General features: G+C 32.7%; 1 pseudogene; it reads left to right on the top strand.

Annotated features, from left to right (window-relative positions):
• The first annotated feature begins 1175 nt into the window (after positions 1-1175).
• LOC101608851 overlaps positions 1176-21129 on the top strand; it is a 111988-nt pseudogene continuing 92034 nt past the window's right edge.

Below are 21129 nucleotides of genomic sequence, written 5' to 3'. Positions count from 1 at the left end.
GGTGTATATTATGACACTTCCACACATTCATATCATATATAATATATTTTGATGCTATTTATTCCCATTTATGCTTTTTTGCTAGTCCCACTACTTTTTACCACTTTCTTTCTCTAAAGTACTCTTCCTCATTTTTCTTTTTCTTTGTCTTTTCTTTCTTTCTTTCTTTGTTTTCTTTTTAAAATCCACTGAGTTTAGAGTTACTTAGAGAAACAAGAGTCAAAATGTATTTAGAGGACCATGGGCAACTTACCAGGGGCTACTTGACTAAAGAAAATGGAAAATGATTCCTCTTTCTCCAGCATAGGTTAATCGTCCATAAGTATAGAGGGGCAGAGCCTAGGAATGTACCCTAACCCCATCTTGACAGACTATTATTGTGCTCAATCTTGTGTGGGTCTTGATTAGGCAATCAAATATACTGAGAGTCATTGAGGGCAATGCCATATTGTTCTCAGTAGACAGTACTCCATAATAACCCTACCCTTTCCTGGGTTCTTACATTCTTCCATCCTCTTGTCTGAAATATTCTCTTTGCCTAGGAGGGGATTATAGACATGTTCCATTTAGGACTTAGTAACCAATGTTCACAAATAAAAATTGTGTGGAAAACTGTCCTTTATCTTATATAAATGTCAGCTTGATACCTTTCATTATATCTCTTTGCGTGCTAATCTTAAGGTGCTATCTGCTCTTTATGAGGAAAAGAAGTACTTGGTTTACCTACGCTCCTGAACATACTTGCTCATTTGGGCGTCTTAGCTACTTCACTTCTTCATCAGGATTGCTTTGCCCTCCTCCTTCATAGAAAATTGAGGATATGCTTTTGTACCTATACTGCCTCAAGAGATAGGGAAATGTATTAAAAGTTACAAACTGTGTGCTTATTAATTCACAATTCATATAGAAGTTTCCTAAAAATAGGCCAAGATTACAGCTATTCATAACAATGCTAAAAATATTTTTAAAAAAGTAAATTGAACATTTGTGATGAAAAAATTCTAAGATTTCTTCACTATTCCTTCCTTGATATGTGTTTCCTAAATATCCATATATCTTCCTGTATGATGCTGTGAAGAACTGAGATTATAGACATGTTTCACACGAGCCCTTTATAACTGTGTCTAGTGTTCAGAAAGAGATAAAGCCAGAATTGAAAGTAACAGAAGGTAGACATGAGGAATGAATGCCAAGGAATGGATATGAATGCCGACAACATGTCTGTAACCCCAAGGATCAGAGTTTTGCCAGTAACTTCAAGGAACTTGGAAGATAATTTCAAGCATGGAATGAGCCAGCAGTCTACCCAGTAAGTTAAGTTTAAACGTACAGGACATAACCATTCATGCCATATTGGTGAGAGGTAGGAAATGTGACATGATGCACTGCCATTGCTTGAGGCTGCTGAATGAGCTAATAAACATACAATCTAGTTCCAACAAGAAATTCAATCCTGGAAATGAAACCATATCTGGAATTGGGAAACAAGTCAGAATCATATGCACATAAAATTTTTATTTTCCAATATCAAGCTTCCACTAATCTTGGGCTATAAGAGTTTCTACCCCCTTTAAATTTTCTCTAAACTAATAATGGTTATCCCATTTACACTGTGCTGACTTCACTCTCCATTGGAGAATCTGCTTCTCTTTTTCAGATGGGACTAGGACCTGAGAAGATAAACCACCCAGAGCACTTCAGTCTGGCCCTAGCTGAAACCACAGAGGAATTGGGGAAATGAGCAAGAGTGCTGCTTTCTTGGTGAAGGTGATATCAGCACAAGGGTGAAGGAGATAGACACTGAGGACACTCATCACCTACCAAAGCAGAGTACCAGCAGCTCCTAAGAGCCCGTCACTGAAGTAGACTTAAAATGCACCCAACATGGCTCAGGGAATTTTGCAAAAGAGGGGGTGGAATGATTATTAGAGCCACAAATTGGGAAATTATGCACAGAGACATTTCCTCTCCCCCATAACTGACTGCTGCAACTACAATGCATGACCAAAAATCCCCATGGAGTTGATCTGCATCCCCAACAAGTAGGGCCTCTTGAGAAAAGGGGCAGGAATGAGGGAAGGTATGGTACCAACATTTGTTGTTTACATACTAAGCATGTAAATATCTAATAAAAATACATTTAAATTGTTTATGTGAATGAACCATTAAAAACAAAAAAAGAAATTCAATCCTTTCTCTCTGGAATTCTTAGAAAACTCCTTACTCAGAACCTATAGCTTTGCTGTCTGTTTCCACCAAAATTTCCACTGTTTTTTTTTTTTTTTTTTTTTTTTTGCTATGTTTATTGTCCCCTCCTTTGAAAGTACTCTCTTAATAGAGATCACAAAAGTTAGTTTTATGAGTTATTTACATTACTGGAGATGAAGGGAAAAGCTTAAATGTCACCCAAATATTGTGAATTAAAGAGCAGCTACCTTTTAATCATATTATATGACTGTGAGATCACAATTGTATGACATACATTTTCCACATGACTTGATTGGACTTCCAGTCTTATCCACTTGATTCTTACTCTCAATATTTTAACCATAAAAATTGAAGAACATGTGATTTATTCTTAACCATGTTAAGATTTTTATAATTGAATATGTTCATATGTCTGTCCCCAGAGGATATTTTCTTTAAAGTAATTCAATGCATTGACAATATTTCCAGCTTACAATGGACTTCCCACACAACATCAAGTTCAAGGACATCTGAAATTGCCTGCAAGTGTTCTTACTGTATGTTAACTCTCATGTTAGAAAAAGATAAACTTATTTAAAGGCACTAGGACATTTTCAGTTGTTTGTGGAAAGCCTTCTTCTCTCATATATTTAAGTTCAATTCTGGAGAACTAGTGAATTGTAAAATGGACATACAATTCAATATTTGATTTAATTTACATATATAGTAGATTTGTTATGATTTTTTTTTAGTTAACCATTTACTTTTCAAATAGGCTGTTAATACTATTATGCTATTTTCTTGTAGTAATTTTATCATTTCTTAAGATAACATTTACTCAAGGGCTAAACATATTAAAACTCTCAGTTATCTTGTTTTTATACTAGTAGATTATGAAATAGCTTTGCATTCTAAAAGGTCTCTTATGCCTTCAAATAATTTTACAAATGGAGAAATATACAATTTTGCAGGTTGGGGGTAACTTCCTAAAAATTTACAGTATTTTTAGCCATTGTAATTTCTATACTGATTTGGGGTATTATGGATTGAAGACAGGGTCTTGTCATTGCTATGTTGTATCCTTATACTACAAAGCTACATTCCTAGCCTTATTGTTTCTGGTTTTTATTTTATAAATATTTTATATTCTACAATTCAGTATAAATATCTTTGAGTAAATAAAAATATCACTTTTTTTAGTTGTTTTGTCAAAAAAGTCAAACAATTTGTTTTTCCCACTTTTCTATTGCCCATTTTTGTTGCTAAATAAAATGGCTTTCTTTTTATATTCCTACAAAGTTGTACAAAATTAACAACTGACCATCACTTTCTTTACTAAAATTTGTAGTAGCAGTCATTTCAATAATTTCCACAAGTTTTAGATTTTAGTCTACAGCTAGCTTGGCATGTCACAGGTTTTTATGCATTAGCCTGTGTATTTTTCTCTCCAATGAATTATGGTTACTTTCCAGGTATAAATATGTTACCTGTATATAAAGTTCTTAGAGCATAAAAATATAAAATTGATTTGACTCAGTCTACCTGCTGAGTAGACATGGATGCTAATATGTTACCCAATTTAATCCATTTGTTCAGTGACAAATTCTACATTATTATGCCACTTCATTACTATCAAAAGTAGACTGAGGCTTCTTTTTGAGTTCATTTAATGTACTACTATACAAATCACTTTCAGGCAGATGTTTTGGTCCTCTATTCCTATACTGTTGATAACTCTTAGATTCACCTCATATTTTCATTCTGCAGACTTTCCTGAGAGACAAGTATGTAACTACATACTATCTGTTCAGCTTAGCAATTGGTGGATTGATTCATTTAACTATCTAATGAGAGGTACTTAGTATTTGGACACTTTTAGGAATAATATACTAAGGTAGTTATCATTGACATATCTGTAAATCATTATAAATCATTTTCAGATTAAATATACCATTTTACCAGTGTGTATCTTGTATATTTAATTTTTTTTTCTTTAAGCATTCTATTTATTTCCTCAAATGAGTTATAATATGGTTTTTAAACAACTTAGTTATCTTGTGATGCTACCCCATTGTGGTTGGTTCAGGATTGAGCCTCTTTTAATAATGGATAGATAAGACTATCCTGAAATAGTATATCCTCTTGCTCCAATGCCTGTGTTCTATTTATCTATGCTATGACTGCACATGCCTTCCTTCTCACATCATATAAAGAGCACACTCATAAATTTCACAGGTTGACAAGCAGTTATTTTTATGGCTACCATTAACACTACATTCTTTTCTATTAGGTCTCCATTATAGTCATTTGATCAAATTAATGTTGAATAGAAACGTGTAAATCATGAGTTTATAAATTTCCTTTCTTGGAGGTTTTACAACACTAGGCAAGCTAGTATTAATAACATACTTCTTGTCCTAAATGTATTCTCTTTCTAAAAAAAAACTTATTTGTCTTCTATCCAACATATATTAGTATAAGTAATTATATTCATGTGTTTTGGGAGATTATTTGCTAAAGATATTCTAATAATGACTTCAAATTTCCTTTTTAGATACAAAACCTCTAAGGGATACATAATACCATTGATCACCCTATTACACAGAAATGCAGTTTAAAAAACGTAATTTATTTGAGAGAAAGAGGCAGGTACAGGTAGAGATAGAAACAGATAGAAAGTGAGAGAATGAGCACACTTGGGCCTCCACACACTGCAAGTGGCCTCCAGAGGCATGTGACACTGGGGCACCCAGGTTATATGGGTACTGGGGAATCAAACCTCAGTCTTTTGGCTTTGCTGACAAGTTCCTTAAATGCTAAGCCATGTCTCCCACCCCTAAAAGCAGTTTTGACTCACCACTGAATATTCATGAGGACATCTGGGGGAGATTCTACTCTGTGCTTGAACTTGTATCTTCTCTGCTTGTTATGTTACGCATTTTTCCATAGTGTGACACAAGTTGATGCCACATCTGCAATTAAAGCACATCAAAATATAGTGAGAACTAGTTGGTAAGAAATTACTGAATGGAAGGAAGATGGGGACAAGAGTAGTTCATGGGATAGAGTTAAGATCAAAATCTACTGTAAACATGTTTGAAAATTGTCAATAACTGAAATTTAAATAAAAGTGAAAAATAAGTTTGGAGGATACTTTTCTTGAATCTTTTCATATGCAGAGGTCTGGTATTTACTACTACAATGGTGAAAATTTAAAGAAATATGTTGGTGTTTATATGAGCAATATGATGTCTTTTTCCTAAGCCATATGAGTTAATTAAATGTGTGTGTTAAAAGTGTTTTGGGGGCTGGAGAGATGGCTTAGCAGTTAAGCGCCTGCCTGTGAAGCCTAAGGAGCCCGGTTCGAGGCTCGGTTCCCCAGGTCCCACATTAGCCAGATGCACAAGGGGGCGCACGCGTCTGGAGTTCGTTTGCAGAGGCTGGAAGCCCTGGCGCGCCCATTCTCTCTCTCTCCCTCTATCTGTCTTTCTCTCTGTCTCTGTCGCTCTCAAATAAATAAATAAATAAAATATTTTTAAAAAATAGTGTTTTTGGTGTCCTTGTATATCTATGGTGTCAATCATTTGTAATTTAAAATAGTCCTCATCTCTAATAGAAAAGATAAATTATGAGGATTAGAGAAGTGATGTTTACATTCTATGATAAAATCTATTTTGTTTGTGTTTAAGCAGGCATTTGGTTTTTTAAAACTATTTTTGGTCTTCTAATCAAGTGAATTATGTCAATATGGCTCTTTCTTTGCTATATAATTATTTCTTCTTCTCCATTGTACCAAGTATGTAAAACACAGAATATGAAATCACTTCTGAATATTAGTGGACATAAAAATGTCAGAAATGACAACCTGTGACTGGCAAGCAAAGTGTTTTCAAGGAATTAGAAAATTAAAAAAAAAATGAAAAGATTCTTTGGGATCCCTCAATATTTTTTAAAAACACTGAAACAAATCATAACTATTTTGACACATTCTTATTTGTAGGGGCAATATATATTAAATTTGAGATTAGAGGTGTCATGGTACAGAACCTAATGATGAAAAACAGGAAATTATCCTGTAAGCTTTCTGACTGTGGGAGTGCTTATGGATGTATTGAAATGCCTATACAAATGGAACTTTAAATTATAAATTTCCTAGCCGGGCATGGTGACATATGTCTTAATCCCAGCACTCAGGAGGCAGTGGTAGGAGGATCACCATGAGTTCAAGGCCACCCTGAGACAACAGAGTTAATTCCAGGTTAGCCTGGACCAGAGTGAGACCCTACCTTGAAAAACCAAAAAAAAAAAAAAAAAAAACAAAAACCAAAAAAAACCATATATATATATATATATATATATTTATATTATATATATATATATGTATACACAATATCCTTTTTACACATGCAAGGTGAAGAAGAGCCTCTAGAAACAGGGAAAAGTAAGTTCCAAAGCATCTCAGCAGTCAGATTACTTACCTGCAATTATCACAGAAAGTAATCCAACTATGATAAGGTGAGTTGTTGCTTCCATAAAATATCTACTTTTTCAAGGATTATTTTGAAAAAATGTGTTTTCTCAAAAGCCTAATATGTTTCATAAGGAGGAAATATCAATTACTATATAACTTCCATCACTGTTCAAGAATTTATATTTTTGCTGTACAAGTATCCATTTCTCATGACATATCAATTAATTGTACCACTGGCAAAAAGTGAAAAACACAATGAGTAAGTGTAAATTTCCATACATATTTATATTTGCATACATATATGCAACCCAAAATCTTTCTATGTATGGAATATTATTTTTCCTTGGCAAAAGTCTCCTTATACCTTTGCAGTTGATTTATATTTCTCAATGTCAGAGGTCCATAGTTCTCATTTCCTTTTGAGGAACATTCCTTTTGTTTAGGATATCTTACTTTAGGATATCTTCCAAAATAAGTAGTATAAATTGTTTTTATACTTTTATATTTTTTATTATTCATTGTTTTATACCTAGCTTCTTCTGACAGATTTCTTTCTCTTAGATTTACTAATGTTACGTGCATCATTAGTTTATTTCATTTGATTGCTGAGAATAATTCCACTCATTGCTATGGACATTATTGCTTATCTTTATATATATTATTACATATACATGGTTGTGAATAAATTCTAAAAATTAGAGTTGAGGTGAGTTAAGAGTATATATAATTTATTAAAGAAAAACTAAGTGACTTTACAATGTTTGCATCTTTTTAATAGAGACCAGCAAATTACGGAAATTACTTCTTTTCTTACCAGTAACTGTCGTTCTCAGTTTTTTAAAAATTCAAATTTTCTTTCTTTCTTCCCTTCCTACCATACTTCCTTCCTTCTCTCTGTTTCTTTTTTCTTCTTTTAATTCACAGTTCTGTTTAACTGTGTAATTCCCTCTCTACTCTCCTTATCCTATCCCTCCAAGACTCCCCACCCGCAATCTTCTGCCTTCCTCTAACTTTTCAAATAACTCCTTCTCTCCTTCTAATTCTTCTCTCTACTGGCCTCGTTCTAGTTTTATATCCATATGTCTGGTTCTGACTGCCATTTGTGCTCACATCCAATTGATCCCACTTAGGAACCACGGACAAGAGAGAACAGGCAGCATTTCTTTCAGTACCTGTGTGACCTCACTTAGAATAATTTTTTCCAACTCCATGTGTTTTACCTGTAAAATTTATTATTTCATTTTCCTTACCACTGAATATAATTCCATTGTGCATTTGTACCATATGTTCGTTATCCATTTATCAGTTGATGGACATCTGGACTGATTCTGGTTCCTAGCTACCATGACTAGAGCAGCTGCAAACATGGCTAAGCAAGTGTCTCTGTATTAGAAAGTGGAGTATTGAATGTATATGCCCAGGAGAGGTAGTGGCAGGTCAAATGGTAACTCTATTTTCACGTTTTTCAGGAGTCTCCATACTGATTTCCATTATGGTTGTAAAAGTTTGTACTCCCACCAGCAATGGGTAAGGGTTTGTATTTCCCAAAGCCTTGCTAGCATTTGTTGTCATTTTATTTTTCTCCTCTTTTGTAACATCACCATTTAGAAATCGTAATTTTGTCTATAAGTTGAATTAACGATATCCCCCTGTTTGATTTTATACTTCCATTTTCATTTGGAAAAAAAATATATCAAATAAAAAGTATTTCATAGAAATGTTTGCAAACATACCAATAGGTCTTTTGCAATTAAATTTTACTATATTTTTTCTTGTTAGGAAAAAGTATAAAAGAATCATGCTGAAAATGTTCTGAAGTTTGTAAAGGACAACTATATTATCTCTCTCAGTAAACATTTTCTTCACATTACAGAATGTCTGTATTCATTGTGTTGAATATCTAATTGTAGTTAATTAAGGTCACAAAATTATTCAAGTAGTCTCTATGTTGATATATATCTTAACAAACAGTTGAAATTTTTACTTCTTAATGAAAACTTGTCTATGGCTATGTAGTTATGTTAGTATTTTATTCACATATATGGTATATTGATTTTCGAGAACACACAGGGAGTGTTATCTCAGTCCAATTCATTATGAGGAAATGCATTCTATAATTACATATTTACTGCTTACAAATTTTGTTTGATTTTTTTTTCCTGTAAGTTACAATTCCTATTGATTAACATGTACCTTTCCCTGAAAAATGTCTTCTGTTTGCTTCTAACAATTCCTAGGATGCGTATACACTGGCAATAAATATATGCTCAGCTTCTTTTGTTTTGTTTAAATGATGTATTTTTTTTCTCATTTCCTTCCCTTCATGCCTTTATTTTGGTTATATTGTGGTGTGTGTGTGTGTGTGTGTGTGTGTGTGTGTGAGAGAGAGAGAGAGAGGGAGAGAGAGAGAGAGAGAGAGAGAAAGAGAGAGAAAGAGACAAAGATAGAGATTAAAGCTAGGCCTCACATTTGTAGCTCAAACTGGTTCATAGTTTATGATCTCTCTGCCTCAGTCTCCCATGTCCCTACAATTGTTCATCACCATTGCTAAATATTGCTTTTATATACATATAAATTTTGTTTCTAGTATTTGAAAATATTTATTCTCTTGAAATTTTAATTAAATGGTTTTTATTTTTATTATTTATTTTAATTAAAGAATTTCAAGAATTATCACATGTATAAATATAATCTGTTGATTCTCCACTCTCACATATATTCTCCATTATTTATTCTAGGCTGACCAAATTGGTTTTATTTTTATTAAGAACTTTAAATTTATTATATCACTATTTTTGACTGGCATTATTTTAGTAAAAATACATTGATTTTAGTTTTTATTTTACTAGATGAAATATATTCCTTTCCCTAGCTACTATTGTTTTTCCTTTTTGAATGTTTGTCATTTGAAAATATTTTCTTCTTTGGTATTTTTATAATTTAAAATCTGAGTTTTAATATTTTAAAAATAATGTACATAGTTAGCATGCCCTCATATAAGTATTTTTTAATTTTTATTCTCTTGATTTTTCTTCTATGATTGCAATTATATGAACTAAAGGTGCCCCATGGTAACTGATATTGATCAAGGAGAACATGCATTAGTTTTTAGTACATTTTTTCCTGTTGTTTCAATGTAATTTATTTGCCACATCAAACTAGAGAGCATTTCTTAGTATGTCATTTACCACATTAAGTGATTTTTTTCTATTTATTTAAAATATTTACTACTATTTTATATTTAACTGATTAATTTATTGTGCCTTTACTTGTTTTGAGCTTATATTTATTTTTTTACTATTTTATATATTTCCTAGCATATCCAAATACATTACATGCTTATTTTAAATTCTGTTACTCTGAATTGCAAAATTTATCTTATCTACTTTGAGTTTCTTCCTTACATATACTAATATTCTTTTACATTGCATGTTTTAAATATTTCTATTACATTAATTTAGTATCTGTTTACTATTTTTGTTTTTCGGTTTGTAGGGAGCATTCAATCTGATTGTTTCTAGAAAGTCCTTTCAATATTTTAGGGTAGGAAAGGAGTCATTTGTCATATATATATTTGAACCTTACTTGTATATCACAATCATTTTATGTGTTCAAAGTGTTCTCTCCATCCTCATTCTGGAAAATATAGTATACTAGTTTGTTGAGTCCTTAGAATGGATACCATTAGAGCTTGCAAATACTAGGTTTGAAAAATATTCAACTGCTACTTGTACTTCACCCATGTATTTTGTGCAAAAGCTTGTAATCTCTTGCTATACATAGAAATATAGTCAAAGATTGAGTCAAATCCTCATTTATGTTTCACAAGGTTTTCCTTTAATCAGTTTGCGAGGGCTATTCAGAATTCTATCACATTAACCTCCACAAACTCCAATTATAAACCACTGTGGAGTTTGACTACTTCCTCTTTTCATTTCCTTGCAAATACTCTTTATATCCATCTATCCATGTATATGTATGTGAGTGTGTGTTGTGAGTTCTTTCCTTTGAGAACCATCTTAATGATGTATCATGTGTTGTGTAATTTCATAAATGTTCATGAAAACATTACCAACATAGTATCAGTAACAGAGTGAAAATTTCATTGATAATGGAATGAATATTTGAACTGAACAAAGTTTACTTTTGAAAGATGGGAACAGCCTGATGTTTGCTGGACTAAAACTTGGATTATTTGTGCATTGACTGATTTCTGGTTGCAGAGTGCAGATAACAGCATTTTCAATATTTTAAAGTCTCTGTTGGGTTTTCAAATTGTCAGCATTAATTCCTTTTTTTATTTTGGATTTTAATAATGTTTCAGTTCGCATTCTTAAATAGTTTTCTAGACTTTTTAGTCCCCGTATGTTGAGTATTTGAACTATTGAAGTGTTCCATCTTTTACTCATTTTATGAGTAAATCTATTCCACAGTATAGTCCTAAAAATAGCACTTAAATGCAAATTTCTCAGTATTTTCTCATACTAATAATCAGAATTCTTACCATACACACACACACACACACACACACACACACACACACACACATTAAGTTCACATCTTTGGTGCATAGACAAAACATTGAACAGGAAGAAAGTATAGCAGTTACTTCAAGGGAATGGAGAATCCTTCAAAGGATGCACAAAAAGATATACATCATATTCAGACTTCATTTTGGAATGAGTAATGGTGAGTACTTGCCAAGGAGTGTGGATTATTGAGTTTGGATGATGGAAAACAAAGCCAGGAGTAAGGCACAAAAACGAAGTTTAAGATCAACTAAGGTCAAGGACAGTGAACACCGGGATATCCTGTGGGCACCATCTGGGTTGTCTTATGCATGAATAATGAAAGATCTGTCACTTAAAACAATCACTTTCTTTGAAAACATGCATTCACATCACCTATATTATACTTTTACTTAATTTTTTTAATCTGGCATACCTTTTTATTATCATTCATGTAAATGAATAAATGCATTTATGAATACATGATACACAAGATCTTATTTTCATTGGTGTATCGCTGGATGTTTGAAAATGCTCCATATCTGTAGAATAATCTATACATTATTGACAGGAGTGTGATATAAATGTGTAGAATATTTCAGTTTGTAAAGTGCTGGCATTGTTAGTATAGAGACCTGACAGTTAACAGAAACCAAGTAAAATTTCTGGCTGTTTTGTCATGCACTTTCATCCGAGAATTGATTAAATGAAGACTGATAGAACCCAGATCTTGCCAATCAGCCATTATTGCCTAACTGGCAAGTTTCAAGCTGTTGAGAGACTCTGTCTCAGAAAATGTGTATGGCACCTGAAGAATGATATCCGAAGTTATCTTCCAACATCTGAAAAGTATACACATAACTACATGTGCATACACATAGACGCTCATCCCTACACACATGCACCTGTCTTACATGAGCACACACACACATGCACCCTCAAAATTTATTTTGCAATTTAATTTTCATCATATAATTTTCTTGATATGTGCAGTATTAAGTGAAATGTGTGTGTGCATTACAGTTTTTACTTGTATTTATCTTTGTAGTTTACTTTGTAGTTATCGATGTAAAACAAGCGTTGTCCTTATTTTGCCTATGGAAGAAATAACCAAAGAATATAAATAAAGTTACAATGTATATTGATCACAAAACAAATCAATTAATTTTTGACTGTCAATATCATTTTGTACTGTGTTAAGAAATAATGGAAATATTAATAAATGAAATCTAGAACTCTAACATAACACTGAAACTAGCACATTATTCTGAATAAAAAATTAAGTCTGGACTGACAAGTTGTTTTGCAGAACTTGAAACATATCCTTCCAAGCTCTCCTAGATTTTAATGTGTCTGTTGAGAAATCAACTGTTACTTTGATGGACTGTCTTTATATATGACTTGATGTTTCCCTTTTGTTGCTTTCGACATACTTTCTTTGTTCCGTATGCTTAGTGATTTTGTTGTGATGTGATGAGAGGATGTTCTTTCCTCACCTTGCCTATTTAGTGCTCTTAGTGCCTCTTGTATCTCACGTAACATTTATTTACATAGTTTAGAGAAGTTTTCTGATATGATTTTATAGCAAATATATCATAGGCCTTTAAAATGTAACACTTTGCATTCTTTCATGTCCATTATTCTAAAATTTGGTCATTTCATACTATCCTGAACATCATGAAAGTTTTACCTTCTTATTAATTTATACTTGTCCATGTTGAAATGTTCTAGTATTTATTTATTTTAACTCAACTTTATTCTTTCAGAATGACGGTTTGCACAGATCCAGAGGAATTGAGTGGTTGCAGTGTTATGGTGGTTTTTTTTTTTTTTTTTTTTCCTTCTTGTACATTAGTGTTCAGGACACCAGACTTAAACCTCAGTATTCTGTGTGTTTACTTTTCACCAAATCCATAAATAGGTGTTATTTTGTGAGTGTCCCCAGTATGTCATAAATATTAGGTGAGCCAAAGACTCATAGATATGCATGGCCTCCTGGAGAAAAATAGCAAGAAAAACATCCCAGATAAGTCCAGCTCACCAGACATAAAGGGTTCTCAGATGTGCAGAACTCTCTGAGTATACTGCCAGGTTGAAGGCTCTCAGGTATGTTAAATTCTCTAGTTATGAAAGGTGGCCAGATTCTTGGCTGTTCTCAGAACCTTAGAGATGATAACTATAATTCACTTCATTTTTGTATAGCATGGAATGTTTATATATTTGTTTCTCTTCCCTTATTACCTCCTTCCAGCCTTCTTCATGTATTTGGTTTTGCTTTTTTTTTTTTTTGGCACAGTTTTAGTTCTCCTTCTCTAGAAATAATACATGTGCCAGGGATGATTTTTAGCATGTTTCTTGAAAATAAATTTATTACATGTATGAGTAGTTTTTAACTGTTTCTTTTATATGTATGGTACATCAAACTTGTTTTAATTACTTTATATTCAGCTTTCTAAAAACTGTTTCTTTTCTTCTTCTCCAACATTGTTTAAGCTAATTTATATATATATATATATATATATATATATATATATATATATATATATATATATATATATATATATAATTTAGGTTTTCCACATAAATATTAGTATAAGTTTGCCAATATCTATTCATATCTCCTATCATTTTGAATAATGTTGTTACATTTATATGTCTGAGAAAAAAGATCTCAAAATAAAGTCCCAAAACTAAAATCCTGGATATTTTATATTCTTTGTTTGTTTTTGCATTCATGTGATCATTTTGCCTTTAATTAAACATAATTTTTTTTAATTTTCATTCCATATGAAATACTTTTTTTTTCTTTTTTTTTAATTTAATTTATTAGTTTTCTTTTCAGTAAATACAGGCAGTTTGGTACCATTATTTAGGCTCATTTGTGATCTACCCCCTCCCATTAGACACTCCTTGTTAATGAAAATGGGTCGTGCATTGTGGAGTTAGCCCCCAGTTATTAGTATGATAAATGTCTCTGCAAATCATTACCCAAAATGTAACTCTGACATTCTTTCCGCCCCCTCTTCCGCAAGATTTCCCTGAGCCATGTTGGGTTCATTTTTGGTCTGCTTCAGTGCTGAGGTGTTGGGGGCCTCTGAGGCTTTGGCTCTCTGATTTGATAGGAGTTGATTTTTCTCTGCGTTGATCTCCTTCCCCTTTGTGTTGAACTTTTATTTTGTATTCCTGTTATAGAACATTGTTTAATAGATTTGTGAGTACCTGTGAATAAGAGTTTATAAGAAGACTGATGTCAAGTCCATCTCAGAAAATTCTATTCCTCCTTAGGTTCCAGTTTTGTGCACTATCATATTGCAATCTCATCTATTGCCCTGGGAGTGTACTGTTTAGCCAAGTATTTCTGAATTATTGATTTAAGAAATTATGAAATATATTTGTATTTTAAGTTCCTGGGCTTGGAGATTTTTTTTTTTTTAACTTGCTAAAAATTGAGTAGAACAGATAAAGTTAACCTTGGTGACTTTCCACTTTAATGGTTAGCTAACTTTATTTTGGAATAGTTTCGGGGGTTAAGAAGCAGGCAAAACAACAACAACAAAAAGGCCCATTGAGATTCAGTTAAATGATAAAAGATTTTAAGATAAATAATTCTGAAAGCCTAATGATCCTGAATCTATACTCAGTACATGCTAAAATGTATGTAAGAAAAATATTGCGGGGGATGGATATATGCTGTGATTAATGTTTTATATTATTTTGTCATTGTCAGTTAGAATTTGAAACTAAGAAATGCAATTAAACTTGATTATTTGGCTAATAACATTTCCAGTATTATTTCCCCAGGTAAATAAATCAAGAAGGGATGTCATTTTACAGGTATGTTATTTTCTTTAATTAATTTTATTTATTTATATTCAAAAAGAGAGAGAGATGAAGAAAATGGGGGAGTAGGAGGGAGGAAGAAATAGAATGGGCACACTAGGGCCTCCTTCCACTACAAATTCCAGATGCGTGTACCCCTTTGTGTAGCTAGCTTTTATGTGGGTAGTACAAATTGAGCCAAGCTGTCAGTCTTTGCAAGCAAGTATCTTTAATCACAGACCCATCTCTTCAACCCCAAATGCAAGTTTTTTTTTTTTTATAAATAGACACCTTCCTGATTTTTAAAGTAACTTGCATATATCTAAAGATATGTTTATAGTCTCAAGCAATGACATTTTTCATGTGAATGATTTATGCAAAACTATCCAAACCCAGCTTGTGTTTGTTCTTTCCTTTATTTACTATTTATAAAGATTCTCAGTAGAGTTTCAAAAGATTTCTTTCAAATACACAAAAGGTCTTTAAAAAGACCTAAGAACTTCCTTATAGAAGCCCTTGGTTAAAAAAAAAAAAATCAGGCTTTGTACAGTGCAAAATGAAAGTAGTGTCACAGAAGACTCCTCACAAAGCCAACATAGAGAAGATTGTACTGGTAATATTTGTATATGTACTCATAATACAGTGGATTATACATCAGCACATAAGAAACTCGCAAAGTTTTTAAGAGGATTATATCAGTTTAGACAGAAAGTGACAATGGAAATAAAGAGTGAAAAATATATATAAGCTTTGGATCTCCAAAATTCTATAGGAAAGAAGCTAGCTGAGGAAACTACATGGGTGCTTGCAGTATATTCTTTTTATGGGGAATAATAGCTCAGAGAGCAAAACAAATAGTAAGCACTATGAGCCATGGAAATCATCCAAAGCATGGAACTGCATGCATTTCCAGGTGGATTTCACAATTGCTTCAGACAGATGTTTACTATGTGCTTATCTCATCCCTTCTGTGAACAGAATATTTGTTGGTTTCCCTATACTCCACTGCATATTGTAGCAGTAAGAGGAATCATGTGGCTTATCTTTTTATTGCACTGGATTTAAGATTCAAAGGCATGTTCAAGAAATTATGCCCAAGTAATTTTGCCTGAGGTGCTCAATGAACGTAAGCCTAACTTTCTGTGGAGACATAAGCCCTAAGGTTTACGATAGGGTAAGAAATACATAGATTTTCAAGGATACAGTATGAATACATTGTCATGTATTTTTTTTTTTTAATGTTCTGAACCATAACACTTCTTACACAGTGGAATTTGCATGCCATAATTTCTTCCTTTAAGTCAGGAAGACTTGTAGTCATGGTGGAAAAGACAATATGTGCCTTCCTAGGGTAGGTCATAAAAGTATTAAAGCTTTTTCTTTACAGGTGAGAATAATTATGCTAGAATTTAAACTAACCTTTTAAAAATATTTATTTATTTATTTGACAGAGAAATAGGGAGAGAGAGAGAGAGAGAAAGAGAGAGAGAAAATATGGGCATACCAAGGCCTCCAGCCACTGCAAACTACAGACGTGTGTACCCCCTTGTGCATCTGGGTAATGTGGGTCCTGGGGAATGGAACCTGGATCCTTTGGCTTTTCAGGCAAACACCTTCACCACTAAACCATCCCTCCAGCCCCTAAACTAACCTTTTAATGCATTTCAGTTATTTATTTAGACTTATTTTACTTATTATGATTACATATATATATATATATATATGTGTGTGTGTGTGTGTGTGTGTGTATCCATTGACTGACATGCAACACATTTCTATTTTTGCATATTTTAATCAACTTCCTCAAGCATTTATCTATTCTTTATAGTGAAAATTTTTAAATACTTTTTTTTCTAGCTGTTTGAAACACAAGCAAAATGTTATCTGTAGTCCCTCTACTATATAAAAAACACTTTTAAAATTCTTGCTTATATATATTTTGTAACCACTTCTCAACTTCCCCCATTCCTCATTCACTTCTCATTCTAATTTCAATATCAACTCATTCAATATTTTTAAATTCCATATAGTTTTGAAAGCATGTTGAGTTTGGCTTTTATGCCTCACTTATTTCTTATAACACAATCTGATCCATGTCATCACAGGACACAGGTTTTCATGTTCTTTTAAGGATGAGTATATTCTAATGTTTATATGTACTTGGTGCTTTCATCCATTCAATCACCACAGTAGGATGCTTCATTCTTCAGCACTGTAAATGTGTTCTGGTTCACATGAAACTCACATGCCTCTTACACATACTGATCTGTTTTCTTTGATTAAATCCACAGTAATTGAGTTGTTGGGTCATATTGTATTTATTTATTTATTTATTTGTTTGAGACAGGGTCTTACTCTAGCCCAGGCTGACCTGGAACTCATTCTATAGTTCCAGGGTAGCTTGGAACTCACAGGGATCCTCCTACCTCTGCCTGCTAAGTGTTGGGATTAAAGGCATGTGCCACCACTCCTGCCTTACATTCAACTTTTTGAAGAACTTTCACATTATATTTCATAGTGCTCTTCTAATTTACCTTCCTAACAATATTATACAGAGTTTTATTTTCTCTAAGTCTTCCTAACACTTATTTCTTTGAGATTGTGATTTATATAATATTGGTATATATTCACTTTGAAAACATGTATATCTTGTTTATTTGATTTGTTTATTTAAGTATTTTGCTCAATAACTCATTTTTAACCTTTACTTACATTTTTAGAGTTCCTAATATATTTGGAATATCAACCTCAGAATATCAGATGTATACTTTGCAATTTTTTTTTAAATCTCCTTTAGTGGGTTGTTTCTTCACTCTATTTTCTTCCATACTTTGGAAATACCTTTTAGTTTGATATAAGCACACAGGTTTTGTTTATGTTTTTTTTTTTTTTTTTTTTTGCTCGTGTGTATATGTGTATGTAAGGTATTGGGTCATCATCGTTGTTGGTGGAAGTGTGTGTGTGTGTGTGTGTGTGTGTGTGTGTGTGTGTGTGTGTGTGTGGCCCCATGCATTCTTCTGCAGCAGTGGAACTTACAGAGTCCCAAGTAGAACTTTTAGTGTTTTGTTCCATTGCTATTTTGCCTGTTCTTATTTGAACCTTAGTCTCTTACTAATAACGAAGAAGTTCCTAAAATTTAGGAGGAAAAACAAAAACAAAAAAAATCTGTATGACCAATGTCATTTAGAGCAAAAGAAATAAAACAGAAGCCACAAACACCATCATACTTAGAAATATAGTCCATAGATATTTTAATCTCCAGTCACTATCCCTTAATGCTTTAAGGAATTCCAAGACCCCATGCCAGGGACCAAACATTTAACTCATGAGCCTTCAAAAGAAAGTCAAGATTAAATTGTAGCAACTTCCAGTGATATGCTTTTGGTACATCTTCTACAATTTGGGGATGTTTTCATTCAATACATATAAGTTCTGTTTGGATTGCTTCTTTGACCTGCTATTTAAAAAAAAAAAAAAAGGAAGAAAGAAAGAAAAAGAAAAACAAGATTTTATGGCTGGCTCACTCCTGTCTTGTCTTTTAATTGTCAGAGTTCAGGCACTTTGAGCTGTATATTAATTGTTTTACTCACTGCTGTGAGAAAGTACCAGGTAAAATAATTTGAGGAAAGAAGAGTTTATTTGGCTCACATTTGAGGGACTACAATCATGACATCAAGAGACTGAGATGTTTGGTCACTGTGAACACATAGTCAGGAAATTAAGACATGAATGCTGGTGCTCAGCTCCTTCTGTCCTTTTCTGCCTGGATGGTATGGTGCTGCCTCTACTGATGCTGGTTCTTTACTGGGTATTACCCCCAGAAACTCCCTCACAGTGGTTTTTCTCCTGGTGATGCCACATTTTCTAAAACTGACAATATAACTCATCACAACCTGCCTGACCACAGGAAAATATTGGGATTTGCTTAAACTTCCTCCAGTTTCAGTACTTAGAACATGCTGGATTCATTGTAGGTTTGGGGCTATTTTTAATATCTTAGGAAACAGCCCTGTGCTATCCAGTACTAAGGTCCAAAAACAATTGTTTTATATCTCTAACTGTAGTTTTCCTTCTTATTACTATAAGCAGTTAGTTCATTGCTAGTTATTCCGTCATACATGGGAGTGATTGTCTCAGCTTTTTATAATCTGAATTCTGAAAACAGGTTTATGCTATCTTTTTTTATGTTTCCATGAAAAGCATAAATTTATTCTTGAAACTATTCTTGCAATATAAGCCAGTTTGGTCTTTCCTCTCATTAACCTGTCTGATGGCAGCAACATTTCTCTAGCACAGTGTTTTACTTTTATTTTTAGTGTTTATATTTCTTTTAAAGTCCCTTTATGGTGACTCTTTTGAGAAGGTCCATGCTAGCCTTGGGGTTTTTTACAACTATATATATATTTTTAAGCATTTGTGTTTCTTTTAACACTCATGCTTAATTTTAAAACAAAATATTGTTTTAAAACTTCAACTTTTATTCATAAAAACTCTATTTTATTTATAAAGTCTAGGTTCTGTTTATATTTTACAAATTTTGCACACAATCATCTCAAATTTTTGCCTGTTTTTTTTTATTGTGTAGTTCTTTATCAGTGGGTTATAACATAAGTGTTTAATATTTTTTGAAGTTATGTGTGCATGTGAGTGTGTGTGTGCACGTGCACGCATGTGAGTGTGAACCCATGCATGCTGCAGAACGCGTGCAAAAGTCAAAGGACAACTTTCCAGGTTAGTTTTCACCTTTTTCCACCTCATTTGAGGCAGGGTTATCATCATGATGTCATGCTCTGTAGCTTTCATGGCAGTCACCATAAACATTCAGGAAATTCTCCTGTCTCTGCTCCCTACCTCACCATCAGCCTGCTGGGATTACAGCAATCTACCAACAGTTTTGTTTGTGGGCTCTGGTGATGGAATTAAGATAATCTGGCTGGAGCACTGAGCATTTTATCAACTGTATTATCTCTTAGCACAAGTTTTTAAATTGTTTCTTTTGGAATTCAAATAAATGCATGATTTGATTCATGAAAATTTTAAGATATGTACTGTGGGCTGGAGAGATGGCTTAGAGGTTGAGGTGCTAGCTTGTAAAGCCTAAGGACCCAGGTTAGATTTCCTGGAACCCACGTGAGCCTGAGGCACATGGTGGCACATGTGTTTGTTTGCAGCAGCTGGAGGCCTAGGTGCACTCATCCATTCTCTCTCTAAAATAAATAAATAAATAAATAAATAAATAAATAAATAAATAATACTTTTACAATAAATTCTGAATAGTGGTGCACAAAGACTATAATTTTTATTTGCTTAGATCATATGGAATTATTTTACTTTTGGTTTCAATTTTTATACATTTAGTTTGACTTAGGGGCCAATGTTTCTATCAGTATGATCCTAATAATTTTGACATATTTTAATGACCTTTAAAATTTTTATTTTGCAGTTATAATTTCATGCAATCTTTCTGTTTTCTTAAATAAAGAAGCATATCATATAGGTTTAGATTGATATGTTGAAGAGAAATGTGATATAAATTTAATTTTAATTTTCTCTATGTTTTATATTTATAAATTCTGTTGAAAAATCAAATTTATAGTAATTAAGTAGACAACATTTTAATAAAATATCAAATAGTCATTCATTTTTGCCATTTATTTACTTTCAAGTACTTTTCTTTTATTCTGATAGGATTTATTTTAGGTATTTCTCCTCACAAAATTGCTTAAAGTTCCTCCCTGATTTTATGATGTTGTTTAGATTATTAATATCTATAAAGGGATATAGCATTTAAACATTTATGATGAATTATAATATTTATAGATAACAATATTGTTTGTGAAAATTGGTTCAAAACAGAGAAATAGAAGTAGGTAGAGTACCAATTTAAAAAAAAACTGATCAGGAATTAGTGATTTTACAGCCTTGCTTATGGCTCTATTAGGTTTTTATATTCTGAAGCACATTTTTTTTTTTTTGCTTTACAAAGGCGATATATCTATTTTTTTCAGATAATCTCTTATTAAGACATATCTTTAAAAGTTAATGAGCCAAGCAGAAGCATTTGGAGTGAACCAGACCTCCACTCCTCCCTCTCTTCCTCTTCATCTTCCTCCATCTCCTCCTCCTCCACCTGTTGCTAGGAGC

Source organism: Jaculus jaculus, chromosome 13, assembly GCF_020740685.1.
Source record: "Jaculus jaculus isolate mJacJac1 chromosome 13, mJacJac1.mat.Y.cur, whole genome shotgun sequence".
NCBI classification, from domain to species: Eukaryota; Metazoa; Chordata; class Mammalia; order Rodentia; family Dipodidae; genus Jaculus; species Jaculus jaculus.
The sequence above is the reverse complement of the archived record's forward strand: the minus strand, read 5'-3'. Positions and strand labels throughout refer to the sequence as shown.